The sequence below is a fragment of the Cryptomeria japonica genome, chromosome 10, assembly GCF_030272615.1.
Source record: "Cryptomeria japonica chromosome 10, Sugi_1.0, whole genome shotgun sequence".
NCBI classification, from domain to species: Eukaryota; Viridiplantae; Streptophyta; class Pinopsida; order Cupressales; family Cupressaceae; genus Cryptomeria; species Cryptomeria japonica.
The window spans coordinates 401,829,784-401,856,533 of record NC_081414.1 but is presented as its reverse complement, the minus strand read 5'-3'; the positions used below and the strand labels follow the sequence as shown (position 1 = coordinate 401,856,533).

General features: G+C 37.9%; 1 protein-coding gene across 9 annotated transcripts in view; it reads left to right on the top strand.

Annotated features, from left to right (window-relative positions):
* The window catches only part of LOC131038497 (uncharacterized), a 413,595-nt gene that overhangs the window by 216,832 nt on the left and 170,013 nt on the right, over positions 1–26,750 (top strand). The gene's annotated exons all lie outside the window — the stretch shown is intronic.

Sequence of the window (26,750 nt, the reverse complement as noted above, 5' to 3'; positions counted from 1 at the left end):
GCGATGTGTCCAAATAATCTGTTTTCCATCATTCATCCACATATGAGATGCTCTGAAGGGCTTATCTCCAGTCTTGGATTCTAGATCTTTGGTCAGTGATAGTCTGTTGTTTGTCAATATTTCAGAGAGGCCAAGGGAGATCTCCAATTTTAGTTACCGCTCAGCAAATAGTCCATCACTCGTTTGGAGGTCAGATATCAGATAAATTAAAAAGGGGCATGTTTTAGTTACTTTTGGTGATTTTATTTAAGATAATAGCATGGAATGGCATCAACCCCAAGTTTTGTCGATTAAATTTCAGAGTTAGCAGAAAATTACACTAAATGAATGAAGACCTCTTCCCTGCTTCTGTACCTACATATTTTGGTGACTTCATTCATATATAAAATGGCTGCACCCTTAAACATTTACTCATTAACCCTGATTTGAATGGCGTCCCCAGCTCCAAACCAGAGGCCATATCCATACTCCCATGTCTCTAGGAAACTATGCTAAATTAAGATTGAAAGAAGTAAAAGGTAGAAAAGGAAAATGATCGTCCTCTTGAAATTTGTTTTGATTATGGTAAAAGTGTTGAAAGTGCTTATGATTTACTTTAGTTACCATATTTGGTGTCCTCCAAGAAAAGAAAATAGCCAGAATGTTGTGAAACCATGAAAGCCATGCATGGTCAAAAGCATGACCTGCAGCATTCTGTCTACATCAGCATGACACACAATAATCTCTCAGTAAATCATTTATTACAGAGAAATTTGTGCCCTCCATACGATAAAGAGCCCTTGATGTTATGGTTTGCTGGAGCTGTGACCAATTTTGGAAAGGTGAGCAGTCAACCAGAAAGAGTATCGGTTGCATTTGGGATGGCATCCACTTATAAATGAAATTGAGAATCGAAGCAGATCTTCTAGTGACTGGCAACATCTATGTTCCTTGAAAACTATTTCCACCTTTCCAAAGTCTTTTCCCTGGTTTCTGGGTATTTTGATTTCTGATACGTGTTTTTTTTTTCTCTGATATCAGGTTCATAAGAATCACATTTGCAATAGTACCAGAGAGTTTCAGACAATCATATTTACAGATCTTTGTTTTATTGCTGTAGTTTGGTAATAGGGAGCTTTTGTGACCTTTAAATCCCATCTATCCTTGCTGTAATATTGAACTTTGGATGGTTTCATTTGCATTAGGATTTTGTAATTGCATGAGACTCTGATATCAGTAAAACGGTCAAAGAAGAACTACAGATATGTGTTAATTATCCTTTTGCATGTTTTCATGAAAACTCATGTCCATTATTTCATGTTGTTGTCATACGATAAGTGTGATCAGTCAGATATATCCTAATATTACCCAACCTTCCTTTATCAAATATAGTTATTATATTATTTTCTTATCTTTTTTCTTCCATTTCATTTCATACATTTTGTATGGATGAGTACCCAAAGGATCAAAGAACCAATTCTGTAGTTGAAATTTCTGCTATATTAAAACAAAAACTGTTGTTTCAAATTCATTTTAGAGAGCTTGAAAGATATATCTTCAGAAAGTGAGAAGGATATGTCCTCCGACTTTAAAGTGATAGAGTCATGAATGAATTCATTGACTGTCTGTCAAAGACTTTTTAGCCTCTGGTAATAGTCAAAGGTCGTGAATCAAGAGAATTCCTAGGCTTCCTTTAACAACTTTTTGTGGTTTGCCTCAGGTAATATTTGAAGGGGATGAGAGGCTATATAAATGTTGACCTAGTGGAGTGGGAAACCTTCTTTCTTCCAAGTCATTAAGTGTGTTGTAAGAAATATTCGTGCATGTATGTTTGCGAACCAACGAATGAGTGCTTATATTTACATACAACATAGAAGTGTCTTATAAGAAAGATATAAATTTGAGGTCTTGAAAACCTATTTATGAGTGTTTACTCTAGTGGTGCTAGATAGGAACTACAATTTTCTTGGACAGCCAGCCCACATATGTTGCCATTTTTCTTTATGAAACAGTCGTTGTATTGAACAGCAATTCCAAACCTTAGCTTCCTAACTTAATGAGAGCAAATTAATTTTAAATGTGGGAACTATAGCTGCAAAAATCTAGATGTCTATTGACATGCTAAAAGATGGAGCTAAGGAAAAAGAAAACAATCAAGGTTTTCCACAAGATTTATAGGAATTAAAGATCAATGTGATGGGTGCACCACTATTCAACAAAAGATGTACGATCTAGTTGAAAACACTGAGATAAGGATAATCTAGTGGTTGAAGGGTGTAAGTCCAACCAAGCAATAATTTATATGCTAATCCATGCTGATTGAAATGGCAAATGTAAATTGAAGCATTCAAGATAATGAGATAGTTGTTACCTAAATTTCACCTCCAGCTCAATTAGGTAGAGCTGGGGCAGCATTTGCACTAAAAGATTGAAAGTACACATCTGATTATGCTAAGTGCTCATACAAGTAACAAATGCTATAAACTGAAGCAATTTATTTAATGCAAGTATTCTTTCAAGAAACAAGAGTTTACAACTGTGTAAGAGAAAGTTGCTTTCTTTATTCATGAATGTCAAATGAAATGCTTCAACACAAGCCATGGGAATGACTACCATAATGCATTATTAAAGGAAATGATGCATATAAAAATGAAAGTATAAACAAAGACAAGGGATCCGTCATTGCCTTGTAATGACGAACCCCTGCAGTTGAGCAGCTTCATCTTCAGCGCCTTCATAGAGGTCACCCTGCTACTCCAAATGTCTGCAAAGAGATAGGACAAAATTGTGTCAAAGCTCAGGATACCATATTCTTGCATATACATCATCATTACATACACAATTTACTCCTATAATGCATTATATCAGTCTAACCATTATATGTATCAGAGGAAAACAAAGAGCAAATCTGAAATTCATGGTTTTGTCTAACAAGTTTGTCCAATGTGCAGATACAGGTAAAGTTTTATTGTTGATTACTTCATTTAATCACAGCATGTGGAGTAAATGGGCTCCCACAAGGGTTAAGCTCAGCATGCTGCAAATGTGTTTGAAAGTGACTAGATTCTTATTGCTTCAGTATAACTCAATCAAGAAAGGGCTCGTTATTCACAACAGTTAAATAACGAATCCACTGGTATAAATAACAAATCATTAACCAATGGAGTATGTTGGTAAACAGATTTGTCATTGTGATTGTTTACTTGAAATTGACCCTGTTTGCCCAAAGTGCAGTGACAAACCGTGCCAACAGTTGGAGAGATTGTGGCAAGGCCACAATCTTCCTCTGCGTTTGAGAGGAGTAGCTCCCTCGTATGATGGGGGTATTTGGTATTTTTGTGTACTTTTAACCTAAAAGTACAAAAAGGAGAGAAAACTAAACTAAAACAAGGTGAATAACAAAAACCCCAATGGCAGACATACGAACACCAAATAGGATTTCACAAATGATGGCAGATATAAAGGGGGTTCAAGCACAAAATATGTTTGATATGCAGAGACAAAAGAAGGATAATGAATCTCAACCTACGAGGGAACAGGCTACCTTATCACATTCAAACCAAGATACCAGGGTATGACTGTGTTTCATCATATACATATATCATTTGTAATGAAGATCCATAGATTGCACAAGTACACAAACGAATTATCAATTTAACATACGAGAAATTGATAACAATAACTAAGAAGCACATTCAAGACATACGAATTAAATGCATTCTTGATTATTCTTTTGAAAGCATACAAGTTCAAAAGCTTTGAGTACAAAATGTAAAATCCAAAAGTTCTCCAGCATCTCCCCTTCTGTAAGAGTCACCCCTTTACAATGCAAGAGTCACATATTTATAAGCTTTTGAGGATAACTACTTTGCAACCACTTAGAATAACTACTTGGGATAACCAACTTAGGTGCCCACTTAGAATAACTACCTAAGTTATTACTTCTAGTAACTACCCTTTAGAAACAAGTTAGGATTTACCTAACTTTTACAAAATTGAAGTCCAAAATTCTAACTTGTGGGTACATGAGTGACATAGTCACTTTTACAAAAGAACAACTTGAAACTTTATGACTTTGAAAGAAAAGAGAAAGTTGTTAATTTGTTGGTGTGAGCATCACGTTTTCTTCTAATACACAAATCACGAACATCAACTCCATCACTTTTGTAATGTGATCCATGCTGCCCATTTGAGAACTCGATGCAAATATCCTGTCAGCTTAATTGATGTAGTTTACCTAATTTTTCCTCTTGAGTCATGACTTAATCATTCAATAATGACTTTTCTCATGATGACATGCACTCCCATTGCATTTGATGGACATCCTTATCTAACAACAACTTTATCCAACTCGATATCCTCACGAACATAGTTGTGTTTAGATATTGAGTAAAAAGCCAGAATACTCAGTGCAATATAAAAGCATATAACATCTTCAACTAAAGCATCCACATGGCTAAGTAGTGTCATAATCATAGTTACAAGCCTCGGACTCAGCAAGCTGATTTTTGACTCAGACTCGGCGAGACTCGGCAAATTGAAAAACCCAAGAAATTCAAAGATTTTTTAACAATTTTAAACTTCTTTTATGCATTTTTTAATAAATAAACATTAAAGACACAATAATCACATCAAATAGAAGCACATACACAAGTTTACATTGATCACATAAGTATAAATGCAATTTTTAGGCTTGCACTGAAGGAAATAATCTAAACGAAATTACACATTAGAAATATAGATAGTGTCAAATGTCTACAAAATTCATGGAATATGAAATCCATGTCATCAAAAGTTCAAAACATATATCAAGTTCAACATAAAAGCTAGAGCCTAGAAGTCTAAGGCCCAGAGGAGCCAATATCAGTCGACCCTGCAACTGTCCTATGTGTGCACCTAAGATAGGTCCTAGAACGTTTTGTAGCCATGATCTTTGCCTGTGTCTAAGTCTCAAGCTCAGTAACATCCATATCTTCATCCACATCATCCTCGAGGTCCTCCAATGGGTCTCCTCGTGCTCTAGCCTCCTCTGCCATCGCCACTACCTCTGCCTCTCGATCCACCTGATCAACCCACTCTAAGTCATCACTGAAGACAGGATCATCAAACTCAGTGTTCCACTCTCCTTGTGGATCAACCTCTTCTAAAGTGATAGGAGATGTCTCAGTGCCCAAGATTTGTCTGTGATGGAGGCGAAGGTTGTAATGAACAAACACAAGATCATTCAACTTTTGCACCGCCAACCTATTGCGCTTTTTGGAGTGAATATGCTTGAACATGCTCCAATTGCGCTCACATCTTGAAGCACTACATGGCTGGCTCAAGATACGAACTGCAATCTTTTGTAGATTTGGCACCTTATTACCAAACATCTCCCATCAAGCATTTGAAACAAAAAAATAATAAAAAGTATTTCTATTCTATAACTTTGAGTCTATGATAATGGTAATTGAATCATAGATAGAAAGGTTTAAGATTTAAATTTTAAACTATGCCTTGATTAGATTTTTACCTGGCATCATTTGTGTCCAGTTTTGCTTGCATGTCTCGTGAGAAGAAGTCTCCTTGTGCATTCCTAAACATCGCTACCTCACGAACTATGTGTGCTCCAACTGATGAATTAGGTGACATTCGCTCTACAACTTCGTAGAGCCCACTCAACACCTCCTCATCGGCCTTGAAATCCGGGCGAAACTAGAATGTCGGATTAAAGTAGTAGGCAGCTGCATGTATAGGCCTGTGAAGTAGATTGTGCCACTGTCGATCAATGACCTCCCATATGGGACCATACTTAAGTTGATTCCCTGAATAAATGGCTCTAATGGCCTCCTTCACCCTATCCATGCCCTCATAAATGTAGCCCATTGCGGGCTTCTCTCCATCAACAACTCGTAGGAGAACAACAAGAGGCTCTATGTACTGAGATTACAAGTTGAAAGTTGCAACATCAAGCTTTAAGTTTTAAGTTTTACATAAACAAGTGTGAATAAAAATAAGGAAATGAAATGGAAATCAGAACAAAAATGAAAAATATAATAGATAATTAACCACACAGTCTCCTTGGCCGGTTGCCAAAAGCTATGCTCTTCAAAAACCCAATCAGCCATCTCAATCCTTGCAGTGGTCTTTGCATATGATGATGTCGTCCGCTCCTCACTTACAAACATGCGTTTCAATCCAGCCTTGGATTGAAGCAAGGATTGCAACGTGATTAAATTGTTGCAAATTGGGTAATTCCTAGACGAGACAACTCTTTCTTATTTGTGAAATTTCTCATAAGGTTGAGGACCCAGGCATGATTATATATGTATTTACAAATATTCCTTCCAAATTTGTTGCAAATTGGGTAATTCCTAGACGAGACAACTCTTTCTTATTTGTGAAATTTCTCATAAGGTTGAGCACCCAAGCATGATTATATATGTATTTACAAATATTCTTTCCAATCTCTACACATGTTTTAATCCATGGAATTTTACCAAGATTCTCCAATATGAGGTCAATGCAATGAGCAACAAAAGGGGTCCAAAACAAGGTGGGCTGCCTCTCCATAAGAAGTTTACTTGCAACAATATAATTTGTTGCATTATGAGTCACTATTTGCACCACATTCTCCTCACCCACATCCTCTAACACTTCCTCCAACAACCCATAGAGATATTCAACATTTTTTACATTCCCTGAAGCATCAATTGACTTCAAGAACACTATGCTATCTAAGAAAGAAAAAGAAAAGAGATTTAGTAAAATAAAAATTTAAAAACTTAGTCACTAAACCAATGATAAATATACTTTACAAAATACAAACTACAAACTACAAACTACAATTACCTGATGAGGAGACAAGAAAATGCAATAGTGTTCTACTTTTCCTGTCGGTCCAACCATCAATCATGATGGTGCAACCCTTCTTCCTCCATATGTCACGCTGCTAGACAATTTTGGCTTTAACATCAACCACCTTTTGATTCAAGATAGGGCCTTTTATCTCTTCATCATTAGGGGCTTTGAACCCTTGGCCACACCCAGTAATGGCATCTACCATAATTTGCCAGTATGGAGACCTAAAACAAATTAAATAAACGAAATAAGTATTAACTAATAACTATTAAGTTTTATTTGTAACTTTAAAAATTAAAATAATGAATGTGGCATACTCTTAAATTCTCAATTTCTTAAAAGCAAAAAAATTAAGACATAGAAATCAAAATACTAATGAATACCTCGCTGCATGACATGGAACGTTGTTGTAGAACCAAAAGTCTCCAATTGCCATTTTCGTAGCATCATGCTTCTGCTTATTCCAACTCATGCTCTCAAGCGATGGCTGGGCACCCGGAGTCGTGCGTGGAACAATAAGTGAGTCTAATGTGGATTTATTTTTACGAATGCGAGGCCCAATGCTCACACTCACACTACCACTACTTCCAGATCCAGGGAATGGAGGTCGAGGATTTGAAGAAGCCTCTCCACCAATGACTGCCATTTCTTCCATTTGCTTCCTTTTCAATTCCTTTCTCTTCAAATTCCTTTAATTGAGCTTGCACTTCACGAATAGCCTCAAGGGGTGCTCTTTTGCATGGTTTTGCATCATGGCATTCTATTTGTGCAATGTGATATTTCAGCCAGTTAATACCTCCCCCATTATATTTTGTTTTGCAATGAATACATGTTACTTCTTTTTTGATCCGGGGATGCCATGTTTCCAAGCCTTATCCTTTCTAACTGGGGCTGTCTTTGAGGCACCACTTCCTTTAGGCTGAGACATTACGCTGCAATATATTATAAATGGAAAAAATCAGCATAATGTCTCTTATTCTAAATAAATTAAAACCTAAAAAAAAAAAATAGAAAGGAAAAACAAAACTAGGGTTTCAACTTTCAACTTTCATATTTTTCCATCAATATAAAATAAACCAAAAACAAAACAAATGTACAAAAAAAGGGAAATATGAAAGTAAGAAAATAAAAAAAAAAACAAAAAAATGGTACTTACCTCTATAAATTTGCTTGGAAACCTCTTCCAAATCCTTCTTTAACACCTTCAAATGCTTGAATGCAAGCTACAAACTTGCACAAACAATCAACAATCCTTATCTCCTCTTCAATCTATTTGTTGGTCTGTTCTTCAATGCCCCATTTTTTTGCTCAAAGCTCTCTTTTTCTCTCCTCCTTGTGCTTGCAAACAACAAAAACGACTTTTTAGGGTGTGGAAGAAAACATATTACCCTTTTATTTCATTTAAAACTATGGCATTTTTTTTTTTTGACTTATTTTTTTTTGACTGGGCAGCAGAGTCCAACCCACAGGACTCGGCGAGTTTGCCGAGTTTGACAGACTTGGTGATTCTGCCAAAACTCGGCCAGACTTGGCCGAGGCCAAGTCCAGAGGCCGTGGGCCTCGGTGAGGGCGAGCCGCCTTTGGACTGCCTAGACTCACAGAGTCTTGTAACTCTGGTCATAATATTACCTTGGGAAGGTATTCCATGTAATGACATCTGTGTGAGTTACCCGATCAACTATTTTGCATGCCTCGATGAAAGCCCATACACTATTCCAAATCTTTCATTTTGGCATGGATGGAGAGAACACTAGCATTGTTAAATACATTTGCTTGACGACTTGCAATGGTTGTGTCTCACACAATGAAATATTTCCCTGTCATTGAGGCATTACGTAAAACACTTCACTCATATTGTCTATGCTTTTCCATTTTGCATTCGTGTCTACACAGATCATTTCCAACTATAATATTTGACAAGAATCTTCATACCAATGTGTTTTGATGGATGTTAGTGACCTCTTCCAAAGCTCTCACTTCGATGCAGGGAGAAAAGATGCTAGAAAATATATGTCATTTGGCTTTACTTCTATCAATTACATTGCCTCGAAGATTTTCTAAGCTTTTTCAACAAAAACATCTTGTGCATATTTTGCAATCCTTGAATTCCATGAGATGCTGTCTCCTTGAGGCGTGCTGTCAAAACATTGACGTGCTTTGTCTATGTTTTCACAGTTTGCATGCATTTCTACGGCTACCAAATCATTTTCAACTGACCAAAAATCTTCCTTCCATTATGCTTTGATGGATGCCCATTACCGATTCTAAAGCTCTCATCTCGTGGTAGGGAAGATGAAACGATATCCATGAGAAGTTGCCCTTATCCTTATAACGAGTTGGTTATAATAACCAACTTTGTCTTTCAACCTTTTCTTTCACAATGAAAACTTATAGAGTGTTCATTCATCGACAACTTTGGATTCTTGCCTAACTGGCTGAAAAGGCCGATTCATATATTGTTTGATTATCGGCATGCCTGGTGGCAGCCATAAGTTTGTCGGTCTCTTTACACTTGTGAAACTTGGCAAAATGGCTGACGTGAGTATTTTCATCCATTTCAAAGTTAGTTATATTAACTAACTTGTAAATGTATCTGCAAGTTACGCAACTTGACCAAGTTGCTGAAATATGAATTGGCATAGCCGGCTCTTGCTTTCGGTGTGTTGTGAGTTGTGACCTAATTCACACATCGCCCCATCGCAAATAGGGACCCCCTGTTTTCTGTTTTTTTTTAGGTGTTGTCCTAGCTCTGCATTTTTATAAATCTTCATTTCGAGAGAGTTAAGAGTTAGAGTTTTGAGGTCGTTCCGGGCCAGATTGAGAATTTATGCTCAAAATTGAATTTTACTGTCGTCAAAGTGTTTAGAAGGTCTGAAGGACAAAGATCGCAATTGCTTTGGGTCATTTCTAACAGCTTGCTATTTTTAAAAATTTTTGCTTTTTCTGCTTTTTTGAAGGTGACATTTGGGTTTTGTTCTTTGAGCTATTTTATTACTACCCATTTTGTCGGAATTTGAAAATCTCGCCTCTAGATATAAAAAGCAGGGCTTCAAAAAATTTTCTTTTTTCTGAGATTAGGGTTTTGTTGTGACGTTTTCACACATCGCCCCATTGCAAATGGGGACCCATGTTTTTTTCTTTTTAGGGTTTTTTTTTTTTAGGTTTTTAGGGTTTTGTTAGTTAGCCTTTGCATTTTGAGTGTCACCCAGGGGATCACATGGATAGCAAGTCCGGCTTGAGTGATGTCTTGATCTTGAAATTTGGCTAAGTCTGGAATGTCCTGAAAATTTGGCTAAGTCTGAACATCCTGATCTTGAAATTTGTCTAAGTCTGAAAGTCCTGATCCTGAAATTTGGCTAAGTCTGGAATGTCCTGATCCTGAATTTGACTAAGTCTGGAAACTGAAAAAACCTCAAAAAACTAGATTTTGCAATATAACTCCTGGAGGTCTAAAACCACTCTCAAACATCCTGAAAGTATATATGGAATATAACTTAAAGTATAAGTGACATTTCCTTCTTATACTTAAATGTTATATTCCATAAAAATTATCCTGATAGAGAGTTCAAAAAGTCAAATTTCGCTCCTGTCCTTCACTGAGGATCCAGAGCGAATTTCGCTCCTGTCCCTCCCAGGAGGACCAAGGCGAAGCGCTCCTGTTCCTCACCAAGGGACCAGGGCGATAATACTTATTTGAGCCATTCCTGACCTTGTTTGGACGAATTGAGACATCAAAAGCATGGTGAAGGACGAAATGAACGTGATAGAGCATCCAGACTTGATTAAGGACGATGAAATGATGAAGTATTTGTCTAGAAAGGTAAATTCGCTCCTGTCCCTCACCAAGGGACCAGAGCGATTTTGTTCATATACACATTTTTAGACCTTGTTTGGACATTAACTTTTATTCATAGCATTAAGTAAGATGATATCTTCCTTAGCCAAGACATTTTTTGATGAAAATTGTAACGATTTGGCCTAGAGAGCAAATTTCGCTCCTGTCCCTCAGTGAAGGACCGGAGCTTAAAATCAAATATTGCTTTGTCCTTGCAGGATTTTAATGACTTGACGATTTGAAGAGGTCCAAGGAGATGCATTTTACCAAATGAATATAACTTGAAGTGCCGTCGTGAAGAAAAATGAACCAAAATGCAAAAATCGCTCCTGTCCCTCAGTTAGGGACCAGGGCGAAGTCTATTGTAGCTCCCGTCCCTCTCCCAGGGACCAGAGCGAAATTCTTCATAAGGCACGTTCTGGGCAAAGATCAAGCAAGTCTTAAGTTCGAAGGCAAGAAAGGAGGTGAGTTGAACCCGTTGAAGACAAATTGAAGATTATGAAACATCAACAAGGGACCCAAATGCTCAAGTTCACTCCTGTCCCTCAGGGAGGGACCTAAGCGATTTTTGTCTTAGATGAATTTCTTGCCAAGTTTGAATGATTTCCAAGCCAAAGATGAATAAAATGGGGCACAATAAGACCATTGAGGATAATTTTTGAAGGTGGCCAAGTGTAGTTGAGCTTGAAACATCAAATTCGCTCCTGTCCCTCAGTCAGGGACCAGGGCGATTTGCACAAGATCATTCATTTTCCTTCAAAATCAAGACAAGGCAAGGATAGGCAAGATCAAGGACGCCATTTGGAAAGCGATGAACAAGAAGCAAAGATTGGAAGTTTGCAAATTTGAGCCAAGACACCAGGATCGCTCCTGTCCCTCACCAAGGGACCAGGGCGATATTTGCTAGAACACTTGTTATCCTTTGAAGATCACGTCAAAGCAAAGTTGCACAAAGTTTAAAACATCATTTGGAAGGCGATACAAAGGAGGAGAACGTTAAAATGTTACCAATTTGAGCTTGAAATGGAGAAAACATCAAGATCGCTCCTGTCCCTCTCCAAGGGACCAGAGCGATGATCCTCTAAACATCAAATATGCCTCGTAGAAGTCAAATGAAACAAGCGTGGAGTAGAGAAATGATGTCATTATTCGCCTTATGATGAAGATTGGAGATCGAAGATGCAAAATCAAGGAGAAAGCATGTAGATCGCTCCTGTCCCTCTCCAAGGGACCAGGGCGATATCACATCTAAAGGGCATTCGTTTGCAAAAACAAGTCAATCAAGCTCGAAATCCCTAGCAAAAATGGCAATTTCAACGTAGGAATGAAGATTTTGAACGTCAAAAGTACAAGGATCGAGACTAAAATGGTAGATCGCTCCTGTCCCTCAGTCAGGGACCAGGGCGATGAGGTTTGAATCTTCCCACTTTTCCAATTTTTGCGCTAAACAAACATTTTGAATTTATTTAAATGCTAGAAAATTCGATAATTTGAAAATTTAATTAAAAAAGGCATTTAAATATTGCGCTTGATCATTAATTAATTATTTTTGCCTTGCAAAAAAAGATCGAATTTATTAATTAAAAAACGATGGCATTTAATAATTAATTATTAATTAATTAAAAAATTAAATGGAGCGCTTGGTTTATGAAAGTCGGCCTTTATTATTTATTAAAAATCATTTAAATTTTCTTATTTTATAAAAGTCGGCCTAAGTGAATTGGTGGTGTAAGCGCTTATAAAGGGTGGTGAAGATTGTTATTTTCACATTACCATTTTATCCTTCAAGTGCGATTTGAGGAAGACAAAAGGAAGAGTGCGAGTTGTGTTTTAAGGTGCGAATTCAATCAAGGGTGGTGCGAAACTACTATCCAAAGGATAGGCGAACTTGAAGTTTCACTTGGGCGAATTTGCCAAGGACGTCAAGGGCATATCAAAGGTGGCGAAGTTGCTAACTTGAGGAAGAGATCACGTTGAAGACCATCTAACATTAATTTTGCCTAGGCAATCCTTGTTTTGCATTCTAGAGTTAGCTCTCAAGTGAGGTATGGCGATTTGGATTTATTGTTTTGATTTTGAATCGTTGATCGTCATAGTTTTAAATTTTGAATTGTAATAGCTCAATCGTTTTTTAGGAAATAATAACTCAAGGATTTATTATGAAGTTTCCTAAAAATTAATTTAATCTATGTTATTCATTGCAAAATCATGTTGCTAATTTTGAAATGTTGTGTAGGCATCAAATGGAGATCTCATCAAGGAAAATCAAGCCGGATCAAGGATGGTCTTCGCCGGGACGATCAAGCAAGGACAAGGACGACCTTCTTTGGACTAACGTCATCAAGGGCAACCTCTTCCAATCCAGTGTTCCAAGGCGAGGTACATCATCATCCTGCACATCAAGGACACAAGGAGTTAGAACAAGGGCTCGTTGAAGAAGTAAATAGTTCCAGATGAATTAATTAAAGCAAGCTTCTCAACAACATCAAGTTGAATATCTACCAAGTTACAAGTGTCAAATGAGGTGGCGTCCTAGTCATCATTTCTCCAATCAATGAGGTCCACCTCAGCATGTCCAGATTCAATGTACTTAACTCATGGAAGGTGGCACAAACTCCGATGTACCTACCCCGGCTATCCATTGGTCGATTTTTCTAGAGGGGACATGTGTCCAAGCAATACAATTTTATCATTGGTCAAGCATTAAATGTTATGTAATGGTTGTAACAAACCCTAATTAGGGTTTTCATTGTAAAATCTTGGCCATTGATCTCGAATGGATCTAAGCCATCAAATTGTATTGTGGGCACTATATAAGCCCAGGCATTTCATTTGTAAAGGCTAATTAGCAATAATTAGAGAGAGTGGTAAATAATAGAAAGCAGTTAGTAGATAGAGAGTAGTTAGAAATTGATAGAATAGTAATTAGAGTAGAATAGGAGGACAAGGCAAGAAATTGTTGCCATTGATTGTAAACAAACTCCATTTTCATTGAAGTAATGGTGAAGTGTGTCGTTTCTTGCAATTTGCATGGTTTCTTGTTGAGTCTTCAATCCTAGATGGTAGATGATTAGATGAATGGAGGAAATGCGATTGATTAATGGTGGAATTCGTATATCCATACTACTAGCAGTTTGTTGATTGCAGACTTGCCTTGTGTAGTCAACTAGAATCATTCAGCTTAAGCTCAATTTCAATTTGTCGCTTCTTCATTGATATGCATCAACTTGATGGTGTCTATGCCTGCGGTGATGATTTGAACATCATAAAGCTTCCCTTAGAAGATCGCACTAGCCTTGTGGAGATGGTCCATTGATGTCAAAACAAGACCTAGTTAGAGTTTCATCAAAAATCAAATCATTGCTCCTACATTCTTAGTATTAGGATTAGATCTTCTCTTCGCCCTCATCCTTTTTCCATTTTTTCAAATCTAAGTCAGTAAGAGCCTGTGTTCCAGCAAAGCAGATCGGAAGTTCAATCATCAGATGTAAGTCCCCTTGTGATTCCAGCAAATCACATCATACCACTGGAGTTTATCCACACGTAGAGACCCTACTAACCAGAACATTGGAGTCATCCTAACTGATCCTTCATGCGAATCTTCAGCAGTTAGAGACTTTATTCAAGAGAGGATAAGATGCCTTTAGGTATTTTATTCTGTGTATGATGGTGTACAAAATACACATCAACAGGTTTCAATCCTCATGCCAAATTATTCCTACCCATGTTCTCATATTTTGAAAATTATGTTTTCAAGGGTAAAAAGAAGAATGAAAACCCTAATTAGGGTTTTGTTCCAGAAGATCAGCCATTTTACCAGTACCCATGTTCTCAGATTTCAAAAATAAGGTCTCCGAGTGCAAAAAGAAAAATGGAAACCCAGATTAGGGTTTTTGTCTAGATGAACCAGCAAGGTATGAACATGGTATGAACAGTGTTGACCAAGTAAAAAAGAAGGCAAGTGAAATGGCACATTGAAAATTTCCCCCAAGTTGAAGAAATAAAAATGGCAGACAAGTTTGACAAGGCTCAAGGTTAAGCAAAAGGAATGGTAGACGATTAGTCAAAATCATCCAAGGATGTCAAGCATGGAGGATGTTTTAACAGAATCAATGTTCACCAAGGCATTGGAGAATTGTCCAAGTAAAATTGTCCGACAAATGTTAAACTCCTACCAAGGGTTAACTAATCCATTGGAAGAGTTATTCAAACTCCTACCTAGGGTTAAGCTTATTTGTACACAAAATTGTCTGACAAATTTTCCAAGTACACCGCATAGCCAAGCTAAAATTGTCAAACGAATGGCAAACTCCTACCGGGGGTCAACTAACTCATGGCGACACTTAACTAACTCCTTCTCAAGGTTAAGCAAACAAGAAACCAAGGTGTAAAAATGGTTAAGTATATGCAATTTTCACCATGTACAACACTTTCAAAGTTCACCTTAAGATTATGGCATGAAATAAAGATGGCAAAGATTCATCCAAGGCACAAACAAACATGTCAAGGAATTTTCAAAGTCCGCCTTGTCCATCGTACACTTCAAAGTACGCCTAGGTAAGGTAGACCATGACATAAGAAAGATGTGCAAAGTTCGCCAAAACTTGAGAAAGAATGTGGGCCTACTTAGGCGAAGTTGAAAATGACATGGCAAAGAAAGATGATATGGCATTCCAAAAGGATTGAAGATAGCAAGATGATGACTCGGCAAATAAAGCAATAAAGCAATGTGACATGTCTTCCTCAAATTCGAGCTTCTAGAAGGAGATTTAAAACAAATAAAACTTTTTAAAATATAATGGAAGCTTCCAAGGATCAAGTTCGAATTTCTAAGAGGAAGTATAAAGCATTAAAATTTTCTAATTATTGGCAATCATCTTCCAAATTTCCTTCTAGAAGAAAGCAAGGATGAAGTTCGAATTACTTAAGGAGAACTTTTTTTTTTTTGAGAATCTTCAAAGCAAGGCAAAGAGTTCAAATTTCCTAAAGATAGAAAAAACAATAAAGCTTCTAGAAGCAACCCAAGAAGCTATAAAGACAATGTTTTGCCATTACTTCTCTTTGCCAAATTCAAGAAGCATAAAATCACTAAGAGTGATCAAGGTAAGCAGCTCAAAAAAAATAAATTGATCAAGGTAGTGTTGACTTGTATTTTGTACACCATCATACACAGAATAAAATACCTAAGGGCATCTTATCCTCTCTTGAATAAAGTCGCTAACTGCTGAAGATTCGCATAAAGGATCAGTTAGGATGACTCCAAGGTTCCTTTTAGTAGGGTCTCTACATGTGGATAAGCTCCAGTGGTATGATGTGATTTGCTGGAATCACAAGGGGACTTACATTTGGTGATTGAATTTCCGATCTACTTTGCTAGAACACAAGCTCTCACTAACTTAGATTAAAAAAAAGGAAAAAGGAAGGGGGGGAAGAGAGGATCTAATCCTAATACTAAGAATGTAGGAGCAATGATTTGATTTTTGATGAAACTCTAACTAGGTCTTGTTTTGACATCAATGGAACATCTACACAAGGCTAGTGCGATCTTCTAAGGGAAGCTTTATGATGTTCAAATCATCACCGCAGGCATAGACACCATCAAGTTGATGCATATCAATGAAGAAGCGACAAATTGAAATTGAGCTTAAGCTGAATGATTCCAGTTGACTACACAAGGCAAGTCTGCAATCAACAAACTGCTAGTAGTATGGATATACGAATTCCACCATTAATCAATCGCATTTCCTCCATTCATCTAATCATCTACCATCTAAGATTGAAGACTCAACAAGAAACCATGCAAATTGCAAGAAACGACACACTTCACCATTACTTCAATGAAAATGGAGTTTGTTTACAATCAATGGCAACAATTTCTTGCCTTGTCCTCCTATTCTACTCTAATTACTATTCTATCAACTATATTCTAACTCTTCCAACTATTTACATGCTATCTCTAACTTATTGCTAATTAGCCTTTACAAATGAAATGCCTGGGCTTATATAGTGCCCACAATACAATTTGATGGCTTAGATCAATTCGAGATCAATGGCCAAGATTCAACAATGAAAACCCTAATTAGGGTTTGTTACAACCATTACATAACATTTAATGCTTGACCAATGATAAAATTGTATTGCTTGGACACATGTCCTCTCTAGAAAAATCGACCAATGGATAGCTGGGGTAGGTACATCGGAGTTTGTGCCACCTTCCATGAGTTAAGTACATTGAATCTGGACATGCTGAGGTGGACCTCACTGATTGGAGAAATGATGACTAGGACGCCACCTCATTTGACACTTGTAACTTGGTAGATATTCAACTTGATGTTGTTGAGAAGCTTGCTTTAATTAATTCATCTGGAACTATTTACTTCTTCAACGAGCCCTTGTTCTAACTCCTTGTGTCCTTGATGTGCAGGATGATGATGTACCTCGCCCTGGAACGCTGGATTGAAAGAGGTCGCCCTTGTCCTAGCTTGATCGTCCCGGCGAAGACCGTCCTTGATCCGGCTTGATTTTCCTTGATGAGATCTCCATTTGATGCCTACACAACATTTCAAAATTAGAAACATGATTTTGCAATATATAACATAGATTAGATTAATTTTTAGGAAACTTCATAATAAATCCTTGAGTTATTATTTCCTAAAAAACGATTGAGCTATTACAATTCAAAATTCAAAATTCAAAATTCAAAATTTAAGATTATGACGATCAAAATTCGAAACAATAAATCCATATCGCCATACCTCACTTGAGAGCTAACTCTAGAATGCCAAAATAAAGGAATTCGCCTAGGCAAAAATCAAAATTTGATGGCTTCAACGTGATCTTGAAGGATAATGAACGTCCTCTTTGTCAATTTGCCACCCTTGGGGATATCTTTGATGTGCTCTTCAATGTCCTTGGCAAGTTCGCCTAACTTGAAACTTCAAGTTCGTACTCCCTTGCTTGGAATATAATTCGCACCTCTTCTTGAATGATAATTTCGCACTTGAGATGATAAAATAACAATGTGAAAATAATGATCTTCACCACCCTCCTTTATAAGTGCTTACCTCTCATCATTATTTAGGCCGACTTTTGTAAAAATAAAGCAATTATAAACGATTTTTTAATAAATAAGAAAGGCCGACCTTCATAAAACAATAAAATACCAAGCGCTCTATAATAATTAATTAATTTGCCATCGTTTTTAATTAATAAACTTCGATTTTTTTTACAAGGCAAAAATTAATTAATATTTAAATGCCATTTTTAATTAAATTTTCAATCTTATCGAATTTTCTAGCATTTAAATAAATTCAAAAATGTGTTTGAGCGCCAAAATATTTTGAAGATGGAAAGATACGTACCTCATCGCCCTGGTCCCTTGGAGAGGGACAGGAGCGATCCATCAACTGGGTCTTGATTCTTGCAATTTCGACGTCCAAAGTATTTATTTCCACGTTGAATTAGACATTTTTGCTAGGATCTTTGAGCTTAATTGACTTGTTTGTACGAATGAATGCATCTCATGACTATTATCGCCCTGGTCCCTTGGAGAGGGACAGGAGCGATCCATCAATTTTTACTTGAAATTCTCCGTCCTTGATATCAACTTCTCCTTTATTACCTTTCAAACAACGCTTTGAACCCTTTGCAAGTTTGTTTTGTCATGATCTCCGAAGAAAAATGAGTGCTTTGGCAAATATCGCCCTGGTCCCTTCCTGAGGGACAGGAGCGATCCTAGTGTCCTAGCTCAAATTTGCAAACTTTTGATCTTCGTTCTTCGTTCATTGCCTTCCAAAGGACGTCCTTGACCTTGCCTATCCTTGCCTTGTCTTGGTTTTGACGGGACATGAGTGTTTTGATGAAAATCGCTTTGGTCCTTGTCCAAAGGACAGGAGCGATATGAGTTCCTTGCACAAATTGGTAACACTTTGACGTTCAAAACTCCTGCATATCATCTTCAAAAGACACCTTATACCTTGTGTGATCCCGAAAAACCTTGACTTTGCATGAATTTGAAGAAAAATGAAGGATCCCATACAAATCGCCCTGGTCCCTTGGAGAGGGACAGGAGCGATATAGCTTCTTTGTTTAACGTTTGAAGCCTTTGAATATCATCTTTTAATCATGTCTTGGACCCTTTACGACCTTTTACCACCTTGCAAAACCTTGACTTGGCATGAATTTTACATGAATTGGCAAATATAATAGGTATCGCTCTGGTCCCTTCCTGAGGGACAGGAGCGAACTTCAAGGTTTTGAGTTTGTCCTTGTTTCAACCAATTTGCCATCACTTTCATTGCGTAGAATGAAGTCCCTTTGAACACCTTGGATGCTTGAAACTTTTGAAATCTATGCCTTTATGGAAATATCGCTCTGGTCCCTTCCTAAGGGACAGGAGCGAATTAGGTGTCTTGATGCAAATCTTTCACTTTGGTGATCTTCGTAACTTTGTGCTTGATTGAGACACCTTAAAACATCTTTGCCACCTTGTACTTCGCCTTGAAGTGTCTTGAATTTGGAGGAAAAGGCAACATAACTAAGATATCGCCCTGGTCCCTTGGAGAGGGAGAGGAGCGAATTTGTACTTGTAGTCTCCATCACACTTCGCCAGCTTCCAAATTTATCTTCAACGGTCTCGTAATGACCCCTTCCATTCATCCATGCCTTGGAATTCATTGTAACTTGGCAAGAAATTTGTCTACGACAAAAATCGCTCTGGTCCCTGCCTGAGGGACAGGAGCGAACTTGGGCATTTGGGTCCCTTGTTGACGTTTAATAATCTTCAATTTGTCTTCAATGGGTTCAATTCATCTCCTTTCTTACCTTCAAACATAAAACTTGCTTGATCTTTGCCCAGATCGTACCTTATGAAGAATTTCGCTCTGGTCCTTCAGTGAGGGACAGGAGCGAATTTGACCCTCTAGGTAAAAACTTCATCATTTCATTGTTTTTGATCAAGTCTGGATGCTCTATCATGCTCATTTCGTCCTTCACCATGCCTTTGATGTCTCAATTCGTCCAAACACGGTCAGGAATGGCTCAAATAAGTATTTTCGCTCTGGTCCCTTGGCGAGGGACAGGAGCGCTTCGCCTTGGTCCTCCTGGGAGGGACAGGAGCGAAATCCGCTCTGGATCCTCAGTGAAGGACAGGAGCGAAATTTGACTTTTCGAACTCTCTATCAGGGTAAATTTTATGGAATGAAACATAGAAGGAAATGTCACTTATACTTTAAGTTATATTCCATATATACTTTCAGGATGTTTGAGAGTGGTTTCAGACCTCCAGGGGTTATATTGCAAAATCTAGTTTTTGGAGGTTTTTCAGTTTCCAGACTTAGTCAAATTTCAGGATCAGGACATTCCAGACTTAGCCAAATTTTAGGACAGGACCTCACTCAAGCCGGACTTGCTATCCTATTGATCCCCTGGGCGACATTCAAAATGCAAAGGCTAACTAACAAAACCCTAAAAGACCTAAAAAGACAAACCCAAAAAAAGCAAAAAACATGGGTCCCCATTTGCAATGGGGCGATGTGTGAAAACGTCACAACAGGTAGGCAGCTAGATTCCCACCAGCCAAAGAGTGTGTTGAGTTGATAGTCGAATGTGCTTTGTACTATAAAGCTCAATCGAGAGAAATCATAGCACTAGATGGGAGAGTCTTGGCAAATCTTTCAGAATTGTCCATCCAAGAGACATTTGGTATACCAAAGCACAATAAAACCACCTATAAGACTAAGGAGCAGGCTTGGAGAGTCTATGATAGTCAGTCTGAACTTTGTGTTGCGAATGTAAACAAGTCTTGGCTTGAGAAGAAAAGTGCTGAAATATTTGTTACGTCCATTCTTCAAGGAAGAGTATGGTGACATCATCCTATTGTTGAATAGAATAATGGGCAGCTCTAAGGGTCAGCTATTCAAAACATGGATGTATTATTTCATGGATGCAATCACCTCAGGAACCATGCTATTCAATTGGTCCCACATAATCAGTGATAACCTTCATGAGCAGTTGTTGAACTTGGAAAAGACGAAGACATTCCACATGAGTTCCTACATAATTTATTTGCTGGCAGCAACTTAAAGATATTCAGAACTGATTTGCAAAGGCATAGTAGGAGGTGGTGAAAATGAATTTTTGTCATATGATTGTTATCCTTAGCTGCAGCTCAAGGAGAAAAGTTTCTGAGCCCATGACGCATTCCTAATGTACATAACAAGAACATTGCAAGGAGGCACTCATAACTGACTTTCCCATGAATCCAAAAGTTTGATCAGCCAATATGGATCCTGGTTTATCCAGTTTCTGAAGTTCACCTATATCAGAATTCAAGGTTTCACTGGCCGCCCCTACCGATTGCCAATCTACCCAACCAACAATATGGTCCTGCTGGAAGTCCTCAGACAATTGGAGACATATAAGAGTTTCAAGAGAATAAGGCAGAAGGCAGCCGTATCTTTTCCATTCTTCATTGGAAACATGGAAGAATCTTGTTCAACTGCGCAAACAGTTGAAGGTGCTAGGCTTGAAATGCAGTGGTACCCTTTCACTTTCTAGCAATCCAGAACTAATTATGATCCTCACAATAACATCAAATCAGTAAAGGAGGAAAGATTTAGACATAAAATAGATATAGAAGATTTCTGGGCAAATGTTGCTGATGAGTACGAAATCAGGAAAAGGTTACATTCCAGGTTATCTGTAAATATCATCAGAGAAACTCAACCTCTTCTCGTACCAGATCAGTTAGAAGATAATGGAGAGCATACTCAACCTGGTTTTGATGAGCATGCACCCCTTCCTCCTATCAGGTGGTCAGAGCCAGATCATGCAGACTTAACCATCCTAATGAAGCCAGTCATGAAATATACCAGATGGTGGGTTAATCAGCAGTGTCACAGGCTGAAGTTGAAGAATATAATTATGACATATAATCTGATGGGAGTAGCAGAAGGATATTCTTCGAATGAAGAAGCAACACAAAATGCCAGACCTAGCGAGAATGCTAAAAGGAAGGGAAAGGCAATTGAGAATGAAGAACCTTCTCAGAAAAGGCAGAGGATAGAACCATCTTATTCCGCCACATCAAGGAATGAGAAGTACATTTTAAATATTGATGAACCATTGGTTGAAATAGAAATTCCTTCTTCAGTTCTTGGGGAAAATGCATAATTAGTTCATCAGGAAGATGAACAACCACCATCACCTACTGACACAAAAATCCTAGAATCAGAGCATGACAGATATTGAAGAGGAAGAGTTCCAAGAAGGGATCATTTTTGCTCTCCGGGGAATTGCACGTGACATAGAAACAAGGGATGACCAAGAGGTAGAAGGCATTGAGCAGCCCACTGTTCCTGAATGGCTGAAAGAAAGATTGAAGATGAACATGCCAGTAGTAGAAGAACAAGAAGAGGATGACATGGCAGACTTCTGGGCCAAGTTAGAGCAAACTGTTGTGAAGAAGCCAGCCAAGATATATTCTACTATCCAAAGAGATGAGATAGGCAACCACATAGTGCAAATAGTTGTGCCTAAGGTGAACAAAGCAAACGGAGACATTGCCCCTCATGAGTTTGAGATCACCACTTTTGACTTAGGCCCAGTCACATAAACCCAAGCCAAAGATGACTTAGATAATTCAGTCACTTCCATAAAGGCAAACTAGATGAGGAGACAAGAAAGAAGAATGAGCATAAAGAGAAGTCGAGCGCCTGAAAGAGTATATCCGACAGTTGACCACTAAGCCACTTGATCAAGCCAATCCAGAAGCTCTCTTGGATTCACAACAGGTAGTCAAAATTTTTGAAGAAGATGCAGTGACAACTAGAGAAACCAAGGATTGGATGGAAAGTACAAAAGAAGAGGTAGCCAAGTTCATGGAAGAAATATCATCACCATATGAGAAAACTTCTTCTGTGCTTTCCAAGATTGAGAACATGGTAGAAATGTGGGCAGCCTTTCAGGATGTCCAGGAAAGAATCATTCCGTGTCTTCGAGAACTCAAAGGAATCTCATCCCTAGAGTTGGTTAATCATAATATAATTGAAGCAGGGGCTGCTTATGATTTCCATAGTTGGCTCTGGACATTGGTTGCACGGAATGAGGTCTTGGAAAAGGTACAGATTGATGCTGATAAAATAGAGGAGCAAATAAGGGCCATTCGGGATAAGACTTTCCTTATAGTTGTAGAAATAGTTGAGAAAGAAACAATCCGAGAAAGGGATATGCAGTTGGAGAAGCTGAAGATCAAAATATAGGACATCTTCTTTGCCATCACAGGACCGGTCTTGAAGAGCAACTTGGCTAAAACATCGAACCTCCTTTCCATCAGGGATGCCTTTCAGAAGCAACAAGTAGACTGGGAATTCACCTTTTCTCTTTGTGCAGATGACTTAGAAGGATTTGAATTCAAGGTCAACCTATTGCCACATGTCACAATGGAGGAAGTGGACCGAATTATGTCCAAATTCAATGAATATCAAAAGAAAGGGATACAATCCTAAAAACTAGCATCTTGCGACACTTGTCTCCTTTGTAATTGATCTTTGATATTATTTTGGGAAACTCTATCTAGGGTTGGGTTGTTTAGATCTTAGCTGTCGATCTCGGCATTCATTTTTCTTTCAAAACTCTATATAAACCCCCATTCTCTCATTTCATTGTGTTGTGGAGAGTTTATGAAATTGTTGCACAGAGCTATTTGAGTAATAAAATATTCATTATCAGTATTGTTTTGAAATCTTTTTATTGCTAAATAATTGCATGGTTACATACACCCTTCAACAATTAGATTAGATTTGCTTAAGTAATTTGTTTTCAAGTTATTAGATGAATGATAGATTTGATAGTATTGATTGGTGAAATCTTGCTCATACTTTTGTTGGATGGATGATTTCCTTTCAATGTGCAAAGTTAGTCTAAGTTGTTTTTAATATGGATGTTTAACTTCTACTTGGAATGATATTGTTCAATTGTTGGTATGCTTCCTAAGTATAAAAATCTTAAGCATAACCTTAGAAGATGTAATATTCCCCTTAAATTTTGTTTTTGTTTTTAGCAATAAGAGTGACAAGCAAACACCATAACCCGTTAAGGTTAGAGAAATAATCCAAACTGCTGAAAGGGAACCCTTCCACCTTTTGTTCACCGAGAGCCCAATCTGGGAGGGTGAGAGCATACGGTGTTCCGGGGATCATTAGCACCATAAATCAAACTGAAATTACAATGCACGGGCGGCAAGCCAGCCCCTTTTGCTTATCTAGCAGGATAGAAACTGAACTCTTGGCAGTAAACCAACCAAGGAAAATAACAAGAAACTGAAACTCAATCACTCTACCACGTATTTCTGCGGGAGGACATTACATTAAGCTATCACTCTACCGCATATTTCAGCGAAAGGACAATTGCATAAAACTTATCACTCGACCACTTATTCAATGGGAGGACTGAGTACATAAACTGAATTACAAAGCAAGAAGGCAGGTAAGCTAGCCTCTTCCACTTATGCAGTGGGAATTACAAACAAGAACAACAAGAATGATTGATTAGTACTACTGAAACAATCTTACAAAATAGAGATATGAGATAAGATAAGAAGCTTAATGCTGATCTCAAACAATCCACTATCAAAATCACATCACACTTGAAAAATACTGCTGTTCTAGTTCTGCAAGCTAGAAAACACACTATCCAGCCACTACCGGAAACACCAAAACACTCATAACTTTCTCAAAACTAACCGGAATCACACCAAATAAAATGCAAATGACTAATATAACATAGGCAACCAATCCAATACCTCAAACTCGCAACTTGGGAGCCCCAAATGTGTTGCACGCATCCCAAGGTATGTCTGAAAATGGTGCTACAGAAGCAAACTTCGATTTGCAACCAAAAATTGTTATGACCACCAAAAGCCACGCCAAGATAGGAGAATGATTATCTTCCCAATACGCTTCCAAAGAGCCAATACCCAGAACGATGCAATCACTTGGTCAAGAGGTATGAGCAAAATATGGTTTCAGCAACTCCGCAACAAGGAAACACTTCAAAATCCACACAAAACTCTCCACAATTTGCAAAACACTCACGGACAGCATTGGAATTACAGGAACACAGCTAGGTACTGTCTTCCAAGTACGAAACTGAGACTTAGCTAGGAAGCCACACTTCGAAGCTCAGATTTTCAATCGCCGAACTGGCAGCATAACAATGCAATTTCATAAGATACCCAAAATTAGAGCCCAAGGCTCTTATTTATAACTTCTTGCTCCACCAAATTCAAATTCAAATGCACACAAATACGCCCAAATTACATGTCCTCCAAGGCACCCAACACATTTGAATTTAATTAAACATGTCCACTTATTCCCAACTCCCTAGGCAAAGTTCGAACTTCTTCTAGGTGAACAACTTGCAATATTAAAACAATAATGCCACCTGACTAAGGGAAATAATAATATTAGTAGCATATATTTATCCTTTTCCCTAAGTCACCCAAAACACAATTAATCAGTAATAAAATAATTAAATATTAAACCTTAGGATAAGGAAATAATATTTAATTCAACAACTTATAACTCCGGTACTGATTAACATAAAAATCAAGGATGAAGTTGTGCGACGGAGACCACAGAACTGGGTTGAATCAGGACCCTGTCCGAGACTGCTAAAAATAGAAACGCTCAACACTGCCACTTACTAAAAATAGTAAGTCATGAAATACTTCTCCGAAAATCATGATCTTCGCACCCAGAGGAAGAGCTTGGAAAGCTGAGTAAGACATCATCATCCAAACAGCCAAACCCTGACTTACAAAAATAGTAAGTTCTCACTTCACCAAAGAATCCAATGCATGTTATGCTACCCTGGAGCTCATGAAAAAACCAGAAGAAAACCATAGACAGAACTGAAGAATTCCCTCCTGATAACCCTAAAAAGCTCGAGCAAAACTCCACAAAAGTTGGAAACCCTAATTCTCCTTTCCAAATAGCCTACAGGTCTCCGGAATAGGCCAATGGACCCCTGAACTAATCACTGCAGAGAAGGGGACATTACAGAAGATTGCACCCACTTTGCGTAGTTGTCTGAGTGTGGCGAAACAGAGCGTCGTTACTGGTTTCATCCAGTCATTGTCGTCTCTTGAGTTCATAGGAATAGCTTAGAAGTAGTATAGAATCCCTAACCTTCATCCTTTTTATGTTTTTTGAAGTCCTAAACCAAAAAATCCCCAAAAAAAAACATAGAGGATAAATCTGCCTAAGTTCAACCTGTGAATGATATTAGTTAACAAACACAAGTCCCCCTTGATATTTTCAGCATACACTACCCCCGAAGCTATCCCACTAAAGTCGCTTGTTCGCACATATAGATCTTGGAGTCGCCTTGTGGTCTTCTCGCAATCTTGGCACAAGTAGTGATTTTGTTCAAGAGAGGATAGAGTATCCTTGTGGTATTTTATTCTAAGTGTTTGGTATATGATAAAACGTACACCAACATGGTGATTTCCACAAATAAACACACTTGCCGATATACTTCACTTATCCTTTGCACCTTCACTCCATCTGTTACTTTTGAAAGTGCCACAAGTTGTCGATATTTAAATTCTTACTTTGAGATAATGAACCCAAGTGCATCAGTTTCTTTGTTAACTCGAGCCAACTCACCGATGGTGCCTCCGTAATGAAATACACTTGTTTGCCGCAAATGTTTGGCAACTTCATAGTTTGCACTAGGTTAGTACTTGTCGGTGTTTTGGTAAAGAGAAGCAACATTTCGATAAGAAACATTCAAACCCCTTTCAGTGACTTGGCCAAAAGCCACAACTTGCCAGAACAAGCTAATTTGCCGATAAATGTGGATGATAGAGTCACTTAGCCTTGAATTGATCTTTAGCTTATCGACCATTTGTGAAAGTGCCGCAAGTTGCTGATAGTGGACTCTTTTGACATCCTTATCGGGCTTTTTCAAAACTGAAACAACTCACGAACAAGTGAAGAGCTAAGCGGAGTGAATCAGTCTTAAATACTTTGGAAACTTTGTGAACGGACCGATAAATATCATTTTGATATGCAATTTGATGGAAAGATCTATC